Source organism: Oryzias latipes, chromosome 4, assembly GCF_053564925.1.
Source record: "Oryzias latipes strain Hd-rR chromosome 4, Olatipes_Hd-rR_3.1".
Lineage (NCBI taxonomy): Eukaryota > Metazoa > Chordata > Actinopteri > Beloniformes > Adrianichthyidae > Oryzias > Oryzias latipes.
The window spans coordinates 15824067-15838721 of record NC_136240.1 but is presented as its reverse complement, the minus strand read 5'-3'; the positions used below and the strand labels follow the sequence as shown (position 1 = coordinate 15838721).

At 37.4% G+C, this 14655-nt stretch overlaps 1 pseudogene across 1 annotated transcript; it reads right to left on the bottom strand.

Moving 5' to 3' along the window:
- Window positions 1–428: 428 nt before the first annotated feature.
- On the bottom strand, window positions 429–10307 carry LOC101161544 (N-acetyllactosaminide beta-1,3-N-acetylglucosaminyltransferase 3 pseudogene; annotated as a pseudogene). The gene is made up of 2 exons (XR_013655768.1): window positions 10168–10307; window positions 429–3102 (listed from the first exon to the last, which is right to left on the bottom strand). The product of XR_013655768.1 is annotated as an N-acetyllactosaminide beta-1,3-N-acetylglucosaminyltransferase 3 pseudogene (transcript).
- Between the last annotated feature and the right edge of the window lie 4348 nt (window positions 10308–14655).

The following is a 14655-nucleotide window of genomic DNA, read 5'->3' as shown; positions in this document are numbered from 1 at the left end:
GCGTAATCTTTATTATATCTTTATTTCCGATTTAAAAAAAATAAATGTGGTTTGAGAGCTTGGTGATAAACATTCAAACTGTTGGCTTCAGTGACCACATCTTTGCTTGTTGTTGCTTTTGCACATCTTGCATACAGCCTAATTCATTTGTAACTAAGTAAATAATGATTCTGCTATGCAAACACAGAAAGCACATGTTAAAGCAGATACTGTGTCAGTCCACTTTATTTTACAAAGATTAAATACATGAAAAAAGTGTTTATCATGACCTTTCCCTTTACCATTCAAAACCTTTAAAATAAGTTTGTTCTTAATTCAATTTACCCGCAAAAATATCCCAGGCTGTACTGTCTAATCCATAATCTCATAAAAAAGTATGAGCAAAATAATCCTTTTTTACATTTTATCATAATAAACCCTAATTTAACTACCATAAAGTGTCATTCACACCCAAACTGTTTAAACTTTTTTTCAGCAAACTTGTGCCAGTATGGTGACCAAACTAGGAGGGCATTAAAAAGGTCAATGGTTGAACACATCCTACGGGGTCAACAAAGCTTTATTCATCAACTAGCTGGTTCATATTTGAACTGCATGATGAGCCGAAAGCTGTGTGAACCTGTCTGTGAGCAACTTGTTTATAGAATAAACAATGTAAGAGGGCATGCAGTTTATGATAAAACACATAAGGGATTCCCAGCAGCATTTGGAGACGGGACACAAGAAAGCTTTATAGAACATACATTTCCAAAAAAGTTTCATTTTCACAGAGACACAACTGTATCTTCACAAAAAATACACGTCCATGATCCCTTTCAAAATTCATTTAGGTGACCAAAAAAAATAAACAAGATCATGATTTGAAAAAAAGAAATGTTAAGTTTTTAAATGACACATTTTTAATCTTAGTTTTTCATAGCAACTTAACATTTTAATAAAAAAATGCAACTTTGCTGTAGAAAAAAAACGAGCTATGTCCATTTAATGAGTGAGTTTATGAGGGCTAGGGAGTTTAGCAGTTCGGGCTGGCACCTATATGAGAATAAATTACTTTACAATAAAATATAATCCTGAACCTTTCAGGACAATCATAAATATACCACAGCTTAAACTGCTTAAAGTTAGTCCTCATAAATTCCTTGAATAACAATAGTGACGAAACCAGCACTAAAAGAGCTGTGACAACAATGTTAACAGCGCAACACGCCCGAGAGGCTCCACAGTGCTTTTTACATTAATCAGCGGGTTAAAGTCTGGTCTGTTACGTGTGCTCTCGTCAGTCTTTGCAACATTAAATTAGTCAATTATTTCTTTTTGGGTGATATGAAAAATGGGGACTTGACGTTTTAACTCCATCATATAAATTCAGATGACGCTGCCGAACACCTGTCTCCAAAAAGCCTCAGACTGAAGAGCGTTCTACCTTTTGGCCAAATACAAAAGAAGCCCACAGATTATTACTTGAACTGCTAAATGCTTTCCAAATGTAGTCATTTGCATTCTCCTGTTCACACAGACAGCTGTACGCTGAATAGGCACAATAAAAGGAAACATTCTGGATTATTTTTAAGCCAAGGGTGCAAAAAGTAACTCTTATGTCACTCCATCACCCTAAAACATGATTTGATAAACCATCTGTATAGTAACAGACCAAAAGGCAGGTTTCATCCACTGAGAAAAAGGCAATGAGGCTTATTTGCTTATTATTGATTTGTTGCTGGTGACAGAGAAAACATCCTTGAGGATTCCCTTTCATAGTCATTTCAAACCGTGAGGTCTCACTTCATTATATACAACAGTGTTCTTCGTCTGCTTATACAAATATTTCCATGGCGAAGCAAATATATTTAAAATATCTTTCCCCACCAAAAAAATAATTCACTTCCTGCTTCCAACAAAAGCATTGGACTCATTTAGCTTCGATGTAGCTTGTGCCGCAACCCTGAGCTTTATTGGTGCCGATTTCTATGTTCTAAGTGGGGCCACAGCTCAGATTTGAATCCTTTATCCTGTTCCACATCAGATACATCTGAGCTGGAAGGAATCTGTGTACCAACAGAATCTCTTTATAAAAACAGGGATGGTACGGATCTAATTTGTCAGAGGGTACGTGCAGTCCTGCCGTTTTCACACCCATGTGGGAGACTGGACGGAGACCCGCTTTGGCCAAACACATCCCCATGTAGACATCATCGATAGGAAGGAAGGATATGGATTTGGACATTTGGTGTATAACCTTTGCTGTGTAGCCAGACAGAAGGAAGCCTCCCCCACCACAGTACGGTGGGTACGACTCCGACTTGTGCACCTGTTCAGGAATGTAATACTTGCTCTCCACTGCTCTGATGGGTCCCACATTTTGGATCAGATGACCCGTAAAAAGATGCCGACTCCCGTTGTTGTCATGGAGGCTTTGGAGAAACACCACCATGTTGTCAGTGTGCGCAAAGACGTCGTCATCGCCATTAAACAGGAAGTGAGCGTTTGGACAGTTTCTCTCCATCCATTCGAGGAAGAGCACCTGCTTTAAGGTGAGGTTGTAAAATGTGTCGCTGAAGTCCCACTGGAGGATGTCATTGTACTCCTGCTGCTCCACCTGGAGCAGTTTGTTGAGTCTTTCCTTCTCAAAACCAGCTTCTGTTGTTCCCGAGATGAAAATCCTTCGAATCCAAACGCCGTTTGACAGCCTCTCTTCAGCCCAGGTTTTCCGGAGCACCTCCCTGCGGTCGTAGTTATTAGGGGAGCTTTTAATAACCAACAGCAGGAAGACTTCTCCAGATTTATTCGCTCCTCCACATTTTCCTGGCAGGTCCAGCAGCATGGGGAAGTGCCTGCAGTGCTGAAAATAAAGAAAATCCCGGATGTTTTGAGGAAGACTCCCAAAACCTGTAATGTTGGCCGCTGAGTTGTTTCGTTGACAGTTTGACCACGAGTACACAGAAGAGCTTTCTTTGGTGAGCTGCAATCTTTGGTTGTGAATCTCCTTCACGTTGAGGTGTACTATTTTATCATCACTAGAGAATTTATATAAATGGAGGATCAAAAGACCAAGGACTGCTGCCACAATGATGTTTCTTGTTTTGTGTCTTCTCATCCTGGAAACTGCGGAAAGGCAAAAGAAAAGTTTTTAGACTCAAGATGTTTTAGTGAGATTTACATTATTAAAGAATGATGAGGATCTTCAATTTCTAATTCCACTTTTCAACCCAACATTGTCCAGAGTATTTCAGTTCAATTTGAAGCAATTGATTCATAATTGGTTACTTATTTATCTGTTCAAAGCAAATAGTTGGGGAAAAAAAAGGAGAAGTCGGAAGCTGCTGAGTGTTAACAATGTTTCTCCATCAAACATTAACCTTTCCTTTTAAAGACCTACTTTATTTCCACCTTCACAAATCATATTTATTCTGGCAATCTGGTTTTACTTCTCTATATCTCCAAAAACGCTAGTAAGTTGGGTCATACCACTTCTGGATCAAAAAGTTCCAGATCAGCTGTCAGCAGCCTTTAATGCTTAAAGAGCCAGAGAGCCATTTGAACCAGTTTCTTACTAATTGAAACCCAGCAAGAGCAAATTTCTCATCGTTTAGAAAAATACATTTTATGGTGTTTTTTTTTAACCATTGATTCATTTGTTTATAAAATGTAGCTTTTAAAACTTTGCAATAATTAGATGTTAGTAATAAATATAGAGATAAAGTGATATATTTTTCTATGATAAAAATTTTATTTTCTTAGCAACAAGTTCCTTTTTAAAATAAAATACACTCCGTGTCAAATACAACACAGATCTGCTGTAGCAGATGTACAGGATTTACAGTCCATAGATTTACAGAACTAAAACTCCAAGAAAGCCAAGTCTAACGTGACATTTTCTATTAATATGACTGGTATGCCTTCATTGCTTTTCTCCTTTTACTATCGCATATAAACATGACAACCTTGGTGTAGAATGTTTTTATCTAAACATGTAAAAGCAGTTAAATATATATCCTTCAATCCTTTGCCTCTGAACCACAACTAAACGCTGTTGTCCACAAGAATAATATGTGCTTCATATGCGTCAATATGTGCATCATTTTGCTGACGTGTTAAAAATCTAAATATTTATGACAACTGAACCACATTATTTATGTAAATTGTTAGCATTTTTCTTCAGAGCTAAAGAGCAAGAATGAAAGGATGAAAGAGCCGTATGAGGATCAAGAGCTTCAGGTTGCAGACCCCTGAAGATTGTGTATTCTCCTTTTTCCTACCAGGCTTGCAGAACAGGAAAAGAAGAATGGTGGCCCAACAGTGCAGGATAATGTTACACTTTTTTTCCATGAGGACACTTGATGTTGAACCACCTTTTTTCTAAATGGAGGAGCAGATAATGTGCATCCTCTTAACCTTGAAGAGATGCTACAAACGTGCAAGGATATTTAAAACAAAACTGATTGGTGCTAAGAAGATACAAAAAACTGAAGGAAAAAAAGGTTTAAAAAGCTGATGTGGGTATGTGGTTTTACAGAATAAAATTTAGGCCAAAATAAGTGATTTTAACAAAAATAAGAATGTGAGGTAGTCAGGAAAAGTCAGGAAAATAGACCACTTTCAACCTTATTTGAAGACACATGAGAAAGTTATTACTGAAAATTATTCATTAACATTAATAGTGACTGATACACAACAAAATCCTGACTTTACACATTTGCTCAACACTAAATTATCAACATATTCACAAAGTCTCCAGTTTAATGTTTCTTGATTCTCTTACTCCTCATGACCAACATAAACTGATGAACAAACAATAGTAAACTTCAGCTGCTTTATTCACAGCTTTGCTGATTTTCTTTCTCATGTTCACTTGGCCGTCCCGGGTTTATTCACGCTCCATTGTTTTAAAGAACGCTGAAACAAGCTGTAAACACACAACGCCAAACCTCCATCTATACTGGTAGCAGTTTGAATTTGATCCCATCCAGCCACAATCGGTGGTACACCATCACTGATATGTTTCACAGTGGAACAGGGGTTCAGCAACACAAGAGTGAGTGTTTCAGGTGTCAATTCCTGAAGCATCAGAAGAGGGACTGCTGAATCTTTAAGGAGGTTTAAGTATCAGTTTCTAACCTTAGCGTAACTAAACTCACCTTTAAAGTCCTTCTGAGGGTACAGCGCACAAAACCAAGACTAATTTATGAATGGATGACAACCCTCACTAAGTGAGGTTCCATTGATTAGCCTGGTATATAACTAACTATCACATTTTTCCAACTATAAGTCGCTCTGGAGTATAGGTTCCTGCAGCCAAAAAATTGAGAATTAAAAAAAAGATCATTTATAACTTGCACTTTTGGGATAAATTTATTTTAACAAAATACGGAACCAAGGACAGAATAGAAAATAATAGACTGACTATATGCATGTTTTACCACCGCAGCTGTATTTAGCATAGTAGCACTAGTATATTTGTGCTACATATGAACAATTATTCAGATAACCATAGCCTAAAGAACATACCAACAAGTTTGTTTTTTTTAATATATTTTTTAAATCACTTTAAATCACTGAATCCATTGAATTCTTCATCCTCTGTGTCACCTTGGAACAATTTCGCCCAGCCCGGCGTCAGACTTCTTTTGCATTGCAGTCATTTGCAAATACTGATAAAACTACAGTGCCCTCGAATAGTTGTTGCTATTTAAACCAAAAAAAAAAACCATCCCATATAGGTCGAACCCCAGGCCACTATATGCAAAAATCTGCTTATGCCCCAAAAAATATTGCACTTGGAACTGTAAGCATGTGAAACCGTTTTAAAAAGTGAACAAAAAGGTATACTTGTATTTGTTTAGATTAAACAGTGATCCTCATCAAAAATATAACAAAACACGATCTCACAAGGAACCTTTTTCATTGAAAATAAAATCTCTGGGTTGTTTCCGCACACACAGGTGGACTGAACTTTAGAGCAGACAGGTGCTACATGCGCTAATATAGTAGCAGCACTAACTAACATGTCTTCACGCTCCAGGGAGGATCACTGAGTCACTGCAGAAAAGGAAAGTCTGTGCAGAAAGGGGAAAGTCCTCAGCATGCTCAAGATGCCACAATTCTCACTTGTTTCGAAGATGTACAGTGTGTGCACCATCGTTGTTGATGGCCTGTTAGTTAGCCATGCTTTCCTACTACATGGGTATAAGAATGCCTTTCCTCAGCTCCATCTTGTATGTGTGTGTGATTGGTGTCTCATCTGCATCATGTGAAAACTCTCTCTACTTTGTCTTGAGTTCATATACACCCTTTCGAGCACCGTGCTACATAAAAGAAACCAAAATGTAGTTATTTTTGCTCATGAGAAGGCCATGACAAGATGCTTGGATATGAGCGTTTTTGTTTGGGATTAGCACAAAAAAACAGACGACTGCGAATCCTGTAATGACTGATATGAGCCATGCTGTGTGTTCAGAGCTAAATAAACTAAATTGACAAAACCATAAAAAATAAATACAAAACAAAAAAACTCAAAAGAATACATAGCTAAAAGATAGATAGATTTCAAAATAAGTAAATAAAAAAGTGACAAAAAATACATAGAATGAAGAAGAAAAAACTAAACCAAGGATAAACTTCATAAATAAAAGTGACACAAAGTATGTAATAAAAAAATACATACATGTTAAAAAATAAAAGAAAGAACAGATTGATAAACAGAGAGCCAGGCATAAAATAAATAAATAAAAGTAACTAAAAATCACCTACTCCAACACTTGCTCGCTCACTCACTCACTCACTCACTCAAAAATAAATACAATTAAAAATATAGCCTCAACAGGGGATAAGCCATTTTTGCATTTGTCCCAAGCGCAGGTAAGTGCAGAGGGTGGTGTCAGGAATGTCATCCTACATAAAACCTTGAAGAAAGGTCGAGTGGATCACAGCAGACAATAGTCACAGCACAGTTAGCATAGTTTTTTATGCATTTCAGGGGCTTGGAAGGATTTAAACCCCAACCTCTCAGTATACTTGCCTTCACCAGCTATTCTGTCTGTCCCCCCAACAGGGGCTGGCTAGATGCGGCCCTGCTATGTGCTATATTGCAGATATGCTTAGATACAGTTTCTTCTAAGTGTGTAAAAGGTTCCCTTTCATTTCATTTCCCTTTCATTTCACAGGCACAAGAACTCGTGTAAGACCTTTTTTTGTTTTATGTAAATGAAAAGAAATAAAGGAAAGTCAAATCTGAACACAGAGTCAAGAGTAAAAGTGAAATATTAAGAGCAGCTCTTGCTTCTTTGGAAACCCACTCACATTATTAACTCCAAGTTTTCAAGTTGAGGCAAAGATGTTAAATATCTTTAAAAAAAAATCTATGTTAAAGATGATGGTTCCCACTGGACCACAAGGAATTTTCTTGATGGAAAAATACTCAAAATAAAAGTTCATAGTCTGTCATAGGTTTTAGAAATAGACATTTGTGCCATAAAAGTGGTTTACAGAAATCTGTAAACAAAAAACTTTCACCCTCACAGTCAAAGCTATGTAGAGTCAACAAGTGGGAAAAAATGTTGCAATAAAGTTCATTCTTTTGGGGATACAACCCCCACCCAAGCATTCAGAGCTTCAGAGAAACTGATCTTCAGAGAAACACATGAAAAAAAAATAAAGAAAAAAAATTCTGCTGAGTTGTTTTCTCAAGTTTCTCAAATTCCTTGTGGTCCAGTGGGAACCATCTTCTTTAACATAGATTTTTTGTTTTAAAGATATTTAACATCTTTGCCTCAACTTGAAAACTTGGAGTAAATAATGTCAGTGGGTTTCCAAAGAAGCAAGAGCTGCTCTTAATATTTCACTTTCCTTTATTTCTTTTCAATTTTCTGATCATATTTCAGTAGGTTTTAAAAAAAACATCATTTAAGATGGGTTTAAAGACGTACTCATATGTTTTATGCGTGTTAAAATCCTCACATAAAGAGGATGGAAGCAGACTAAGGCAAAGGACACACCTTTGTCAGTTTCTGGGCGCAGTCACAGAGTTAATGATTTATCTTTCAATTAATACATCACTGATGCTGCACAATCCACACCAAACAGACGCACCAACACATACCTGCTTACTTCCTGTCTTTAACGGAATGTATCCTTTAAAAAAGCTGAATAGTGCTTTACACTTTTATTTCCCAAATTCAAAAAGAAAGTGGCTCTCAAATGTTTGCTCCAAGATTAGACACATTAGACCACAATCAGTGTCATTTCCTTTTTTTCTGAGCTGCAGCTGTATTGTTAAATCTGTAGAATTGTTAAAAATGACCAGAGTCTGAAGAGAATTAAAGATTTAATGAAGTGAAAAACATATATAAAAGAATGAGTAAACTTTGAAGAAAGAGTAACATTAGACTCTTAAAGGACTGATTATAATAGATTTTTGTTCTTTTCTTTGAAACAAAGAATTCAAATGTTACTCTTTATTTGTGTGAAAAGAGAAGAGTGCTCGCGGTTTGCAAACTCTCACAGCCACACAGAAGTGAATAAACAGGCTAGAGAGAAAGGTGTCCAAACTCAAAGCCTTCTGGTAAAGCTCTGCATATCTCTCTGTTTAGACCCTCCCACTAATGAGTCAGATGTAAAGCTGTGCTCTGCTATACCGACTGATAAGACTCCTATCTGAACCATTGTGCAAATGCCTCCCTGATTTGAAAAGAGACTTTTTCTCTAATGTTCCCTCCACCGATTGCAGATAGAACTGTCAGAGACACGGTAAGTTCTTAGGACAAAACCATGCTATCCTATAAAACCACACTTTTTGCGTTCCATCTACAAATTCCCCAGCGTCATATCTTCGTAGTCAAACTGATCTGACTCTTTCAAAGTTATTATAACAGGAAGCGTAAAGCCCCACTGCCATTTTCCAAGCGTTTCCTTTAGTGTTCAGAGTTAAAATAAGCAGAATAAAAATGACTCTGAGGGGATCATTTTAGTCTTAAAGTTGTACAAATAGTGTCAATTATTAACACCCAAAAGAGTTATGTTAACTCTGAAAATTCAACACTATGTTCGGTAGCACTTTAACACTGTATAGATAAGAACTGTATGGTATCTGGCTCAGAGTCAAAATCAACTCTTTAAGTGTTGCATTTACACTTCTGTTGCTACCATATGGTATCTAAGTATTTTAGAAAATTCTTTTTATTTTAAAAAAGCAAAGATGCAGGTTAAGTTTGGTCAATGAATCCCATACCATTTAAAATGCTTTTCAAAAAGAAACCCATCACTTGCTAAATAAAAAGATGAGTATTATTAGTATAAACTATGGTTTTTAGCTTAATCAGGCAGATAAAGCACAAATGAAACCTGGAGGCTCAGATTTTTGTTCTGTTTTGATCATATTTCAGTTCCATCGAGTAATTCTTACTTTGGTAGGGTTTGTAAAAAGGAAATAAAAATAAAAGAGTATATTACGTTTCACAATTTTCCGCCAGATTTTTTTTATTAATTTAGTATAAGTAGAGACAAACTGGTGACAATTTGCTGTTACAATGACATTTCTAAAGAATGGAAACTGAAAGTCATTTCCAGCCACACACCTCTTATGTGCTGCACCCACATACATGTGGTAGATTACTACGGTGGAAACCCTCCAAATATTTATCAGTTTTTCTTTAAGGCATGTCTTTTTAAGATACAAATAAAATGTTTTTCTTGCCAAACTAATATTTTTTTTCCAATTTTCATTTATTTTTCTTGTAGTAAAACGTTGTCGTCCTTACTTGTTGGCTCTGTTTTTGTTATAAAAACATTATGTTCAAATATATTAAACCTATCACAAGTTCAAATTCTCCTTTAATAATAATCATTAAAAAAAACAGTGGGCGAAACAAAATGTTTCACAAACATTTCTCCAGGGTTAAAAGGATCCACCACAACGTAAACATTTGTACTACATCACGTATAACTAACTAAATAAATAAAACTTGTGCTGAAATGATTTTTAATTAAGCTGCTAATTTATCGTTGATTTCAATATCGAACATAGACTTTATTTATAAAAGATGCATTTCCCGTTTGGTGCGCGCGCGGACTCCCCTCGCGCGAGGTCGGCGCAAACTTCCTGGAGTGTTTCCTTGAAGACCGAGTCATAAATGTATGAAGCTGTTTTAAATTGAGGAGCTGAATTCTTCTTACCTGGGGATGAAAGGGACCGTCAGGTGGTTGAGGAGGCTCAGCTGCACGTACTGAGCGGGGAGAAAGCGAGGCTGCGCCGCTGAAGGGCGGTGCCTCACGGTCATGTTGCGTCACCGGATGGTTGAGATGGACGGACGCAGCAGGAGACCAGTCACTCTGTGTTTCGAGGGACTTCATCCAACCCATAACACAAATGTTAGATTTACTTTTAAAAAGTGACTTTGTCAGACAAGTAACCCAGAATTTATTTTAAAATCATAGTCAGAGTGTGCAACAAGTTCAACTCAAATATTATCTTACAAGTTACTTATGACTTATGACGTGAGAACAATTCACCCTTTTTTTTTTTTTTTTTTTTTACAGGGTTGTTACTTTTGCAGCCCCACTATGTTTCTTTTATTTTTAACTGCCTTAGAGCAACATATGTCACTTAGCATAATTCTGGCACATTGATGTTCTAGCTATGCTAAAACATTAAAATGAATCGCTCATTTCAATCATTGACCATGAAAACAGTGGACAGCTCAACATCGCCATGTTGAAACCAGTCGACAGTGATTGTTCCGAGTCGCTCCGAGTCATCATATCTATGGCAATTACTGTCGCCATTGCTATAGATACAATGTGTCAAGGTGACTCGGACCAATCACTGTCGACTGGATTCTGCATGGCGGCGCCCGCAGCAGGAAGCAATGATGATAGATTTTGTCTTATTTCGTGAGAGCCACAGGTAAGGCATTTTCTATGGGTCATGTCACAACTCGATTTGTCCATTTTTTTCCAGTCTATGGTTTCAATCAATCACTCAATCAATCACTCTTTTTAATGACTGGACCAATTGGAGCACTGAACGCAGTTATTGTTTGTTTATTTATTATTTACTATGGCCCTGCAACAGACTGGTGACCTGTCTTCGCCCAACAGTTGTTGGGACAACACACTTTCTCTTAAACTGATGTTAAGGGATATTTGTTGCTCCAGTATGCATTCATAATCCAATATATGGAATTGTTTGCAATGATGCGGGACATGGTAGCTTTTGAATTTGATGCATTTAACATCAAATCAGCCAGGAAGAAACACAGGTCTGAGATTACAGACAAGAAGGAAAGGTTTTTGACTTTTTTTGCATGATTGTGTTTTGTTTGGTCTGGCTGTCCTAATGAAGGACTGAGCCCCAAAATGTTGCAGCATTGTCTTTTTTTTCTTGCAGGTCTTGACGTTGTGTGACAGTCCAATTCTGGTTTTTAGTTTGAGATAACCCATTTCCTTCACTCTGTCTACAATTAAGGATATGCCAATTACAACCTTGGCATAAATAAACTTTCTAGTAACCTAATTTTCTTAAAGTTCTCACCAGCATTCTTAAATATTTTACCAAAATACCACTGTTTTGAGACTTGCAACAGATATCACATTTGAAATCATTTGTCTGAATCATAGATTAAAAAAAGCGACAGAGCTCCGGTCACAAGACTGTATATCCATTGTGAGTCGCCCTCATGATCAAAATAGAACTCAATTTGCTCCTTTTGTGAAATCCAGGCCTTAAAATTGCCTATTTGCCCCTTCTTACAGCTGCTCCAAAAAAGAAAATATTTTGATCATAAATTGATCACAATAATGTACAATTTAGAAAGAAGGATGTTAATTTATTTAGAATCAAACCTTCAAAAACAAATCAAATTAAATCCACTGTTCAAACTTTCTTTCAGGTTTAGCGTTTGTTTATAATTAAAATTCTGCCTTAATCACAACATTTATGTAATTATCAGCTGCTGCCTATGTAACCCTTGTGCTAAGTACTTTAACGTTGGGAGTTGGGTCATTTAGACCCACTAGACAGTGCTCTGAACCTTTTTTCTTCAATGATTTGTGATCTTCACTGGTGTCCATGGAATACATGAAATCTTTCCACCTTTATCCACCTTTGTCATGGTAAGGAGAACACGTCAATGTAAGGGTGGGGTCATCTAAGATAGCACAAGGGTTAAGTTAGTGTCACTATTGTGAGACACAACTAATAAAATGAGACAAAAATGTCCAAATGCAGCTCTGTGCTCACATTTGACAACAATAACATGTTTTCCCTGTACACTTATATTAAATTAAAAAAAAAGCAACCAAAATTGTGCCCATGTATGATGACAATCAATTGTCCAAGACCCACAATCATTAATTTAGCTTCTCGTCTTTGGACTGCTTTATTTAGCTTTTACCATATTCCTTTCATGTGGCTGACATTATTTTACCAGTGTGTTAAATTTTGGGACGATCTAGCGCACAAGTGTTGAACTACAGACCTCGATGGGTAATGTCCTGCATGTTCCAGCAAACCCGCAGTTGCAGTTTCTTATTGGCTAAACACACCTGGTCCAGGTAATCATCTGCATTTAAGACAGGATTTTTGTTTTTTTTAAACCAGCAGGATGCCTGGAGTTTGACACTTATGATCTAGTGTACTTTTACTTATCGCACTCGTGTGTTTGTTCACAATTGCTCCAGTTTCCGCTCAACATCAGAAACTCTGACTGAAAAAAGAGAAGAGGAAGTCTCGCTCTACCTGTAATTCTATGATCTAAATACACTTAAAAGAGAACTTTAGGCGTGGAAATTAAATATCTTGCGCTTGAAAGGGCTTTCATCTATTTGTGGGCAACACATAGGTCTGTTTTTCTTTTTTTGAGGAGAAAAACTGTTACAACAATTATTTGTTGTTTTTCATAACTTTAATGAAGTTGATTTACTATGTTATCTAGATTTTGATTTTGTTTGATGTAGTTTATAGACTGTGTTTCTTTGTGTGTTTTTAAATCAGTTTTAGTGAGCTTAATGTGTTAAAGTTGAAGAAAACAATAGTTTAAAAAATCATTTTCCAGGGAGTCTTGCCTCAGATGTAAACTCATTAATTTAAATATCAGGAACAAATAACCCTTAAGCAAAACCAAATGAGCATGCTCAAAGAAAGGAAGTTTTTTGTTTTTATCTAAATTATGTTCCTAAAGTTTGGTCTGAGGATCTTTCTCAAGCGAAAACTCAACTTTGTTTTTTGTGAAAGTAGAATTTCTTCAGATGGGGAAGGAAGTGCAAATGATGAAATGTCATCACAGCATGAATGCAGATTGTCACGATCTGTCAAAAACCAGACGATCAAACTCAATGCAGTCAAACTGCAATTGTTTCATAACCAGGCATTTAAAGCCAAACCACAATGATGATGGGGGGGGGGGGTGCGGGGGGGAGAAATTTTGTAATCAATATAAAAGGAAATCTTGAGCTTCTCTAATCTTTCTAATAGACTACAGATTTAAGGAGCATTTTAGCGGCAAACAAGTTGCCAATTTAAGGTCACAGTTTGTTTGTTTTTGTGGTCTGAACTGACGTGGTTAATCAGAGACGCCCAATGTAAAAATTCAAACATTGCTGTGGTTTGCATCATGTTTCTCTGTTGATCCATTTTGTAATAAAGTTTGGTTCAATTTTAGGATCTGCAACTTGAGTCTGCAGAGTAGAGCCACCTACTGCTCTTTTACTGTTCCATTTACTTTTACTTCCATTGTGACTGTCTGGGAAAAAGGGTTCTAATTTGAATAAAAAAGGGCTATGTTGTTTAGTACTGATGCAGACTTTACACTAAATCAGAGGTCTCCAAACTTTTTTTTTTTTTTTTAAGTTGATCAGGTCTGGTCGGGTGAAAATGTGTGGTGGCCAAATAAAAAAAAATGGCTTGCATTCTTTGAAACCTTATTACATTAAAAAGAAATTAACTATTTGATAAATAAATGCAAAGGGATACTTTTCATTTCTTTACATAGAACAGCACTATATCTAAATACTCAGTTAAACTTTGGACAGCAAAGAATAGGCAACTTTAGTAGGTGCAGCAGTAAATGTAGGGGAGAATTGACAGAGGTGAATCCAGGAAGTAGGAAGTAAACGGTGGCACGCAGTCATCAGTCTCTTCCTGAATCATCTTCCAAATCCAGGTCCAATGATCACAACAGGGGTCATAACAAACATGTAACAGGTAAAAGGGTCAGAGAGGCTTGATTTTGACAGCTTACTGAGACAATCTGACACAGCCTGAATAAGTGTAGGCTTGTTGGCACCACACACAGAAGGACCCTGGGGTGGGGGGGCTCTGCTGCTTGGCAGCGTTGGGGCCCGCCCCCCCACTGGAGACCTCCCATTTTACCTGCAGCACACACGCGCACTACCACACCACAATAAACAGGTGGGATCGGTCTTCACACGCCTTCACCCGCCTCGTCCTCTCAGGGCGGCCTGTTGGCCGAAGCGGTGGCCGGGCGTGCGGTGCTGGGGGGTCTCTGGGCTCGAGGGGGTTACTGTGTGGCAACGAGGGGCAACCAGAAGAAAGTGTGTGTGTGTGAGAGAGTGCATGAGAGGGGACAGGCCTGGAGGCTACCTCGCCAGGACCCGCTGGGGCTCACCCTCTCTCTTGCAGAGTGGGGAGGGCATCGGGGGGGA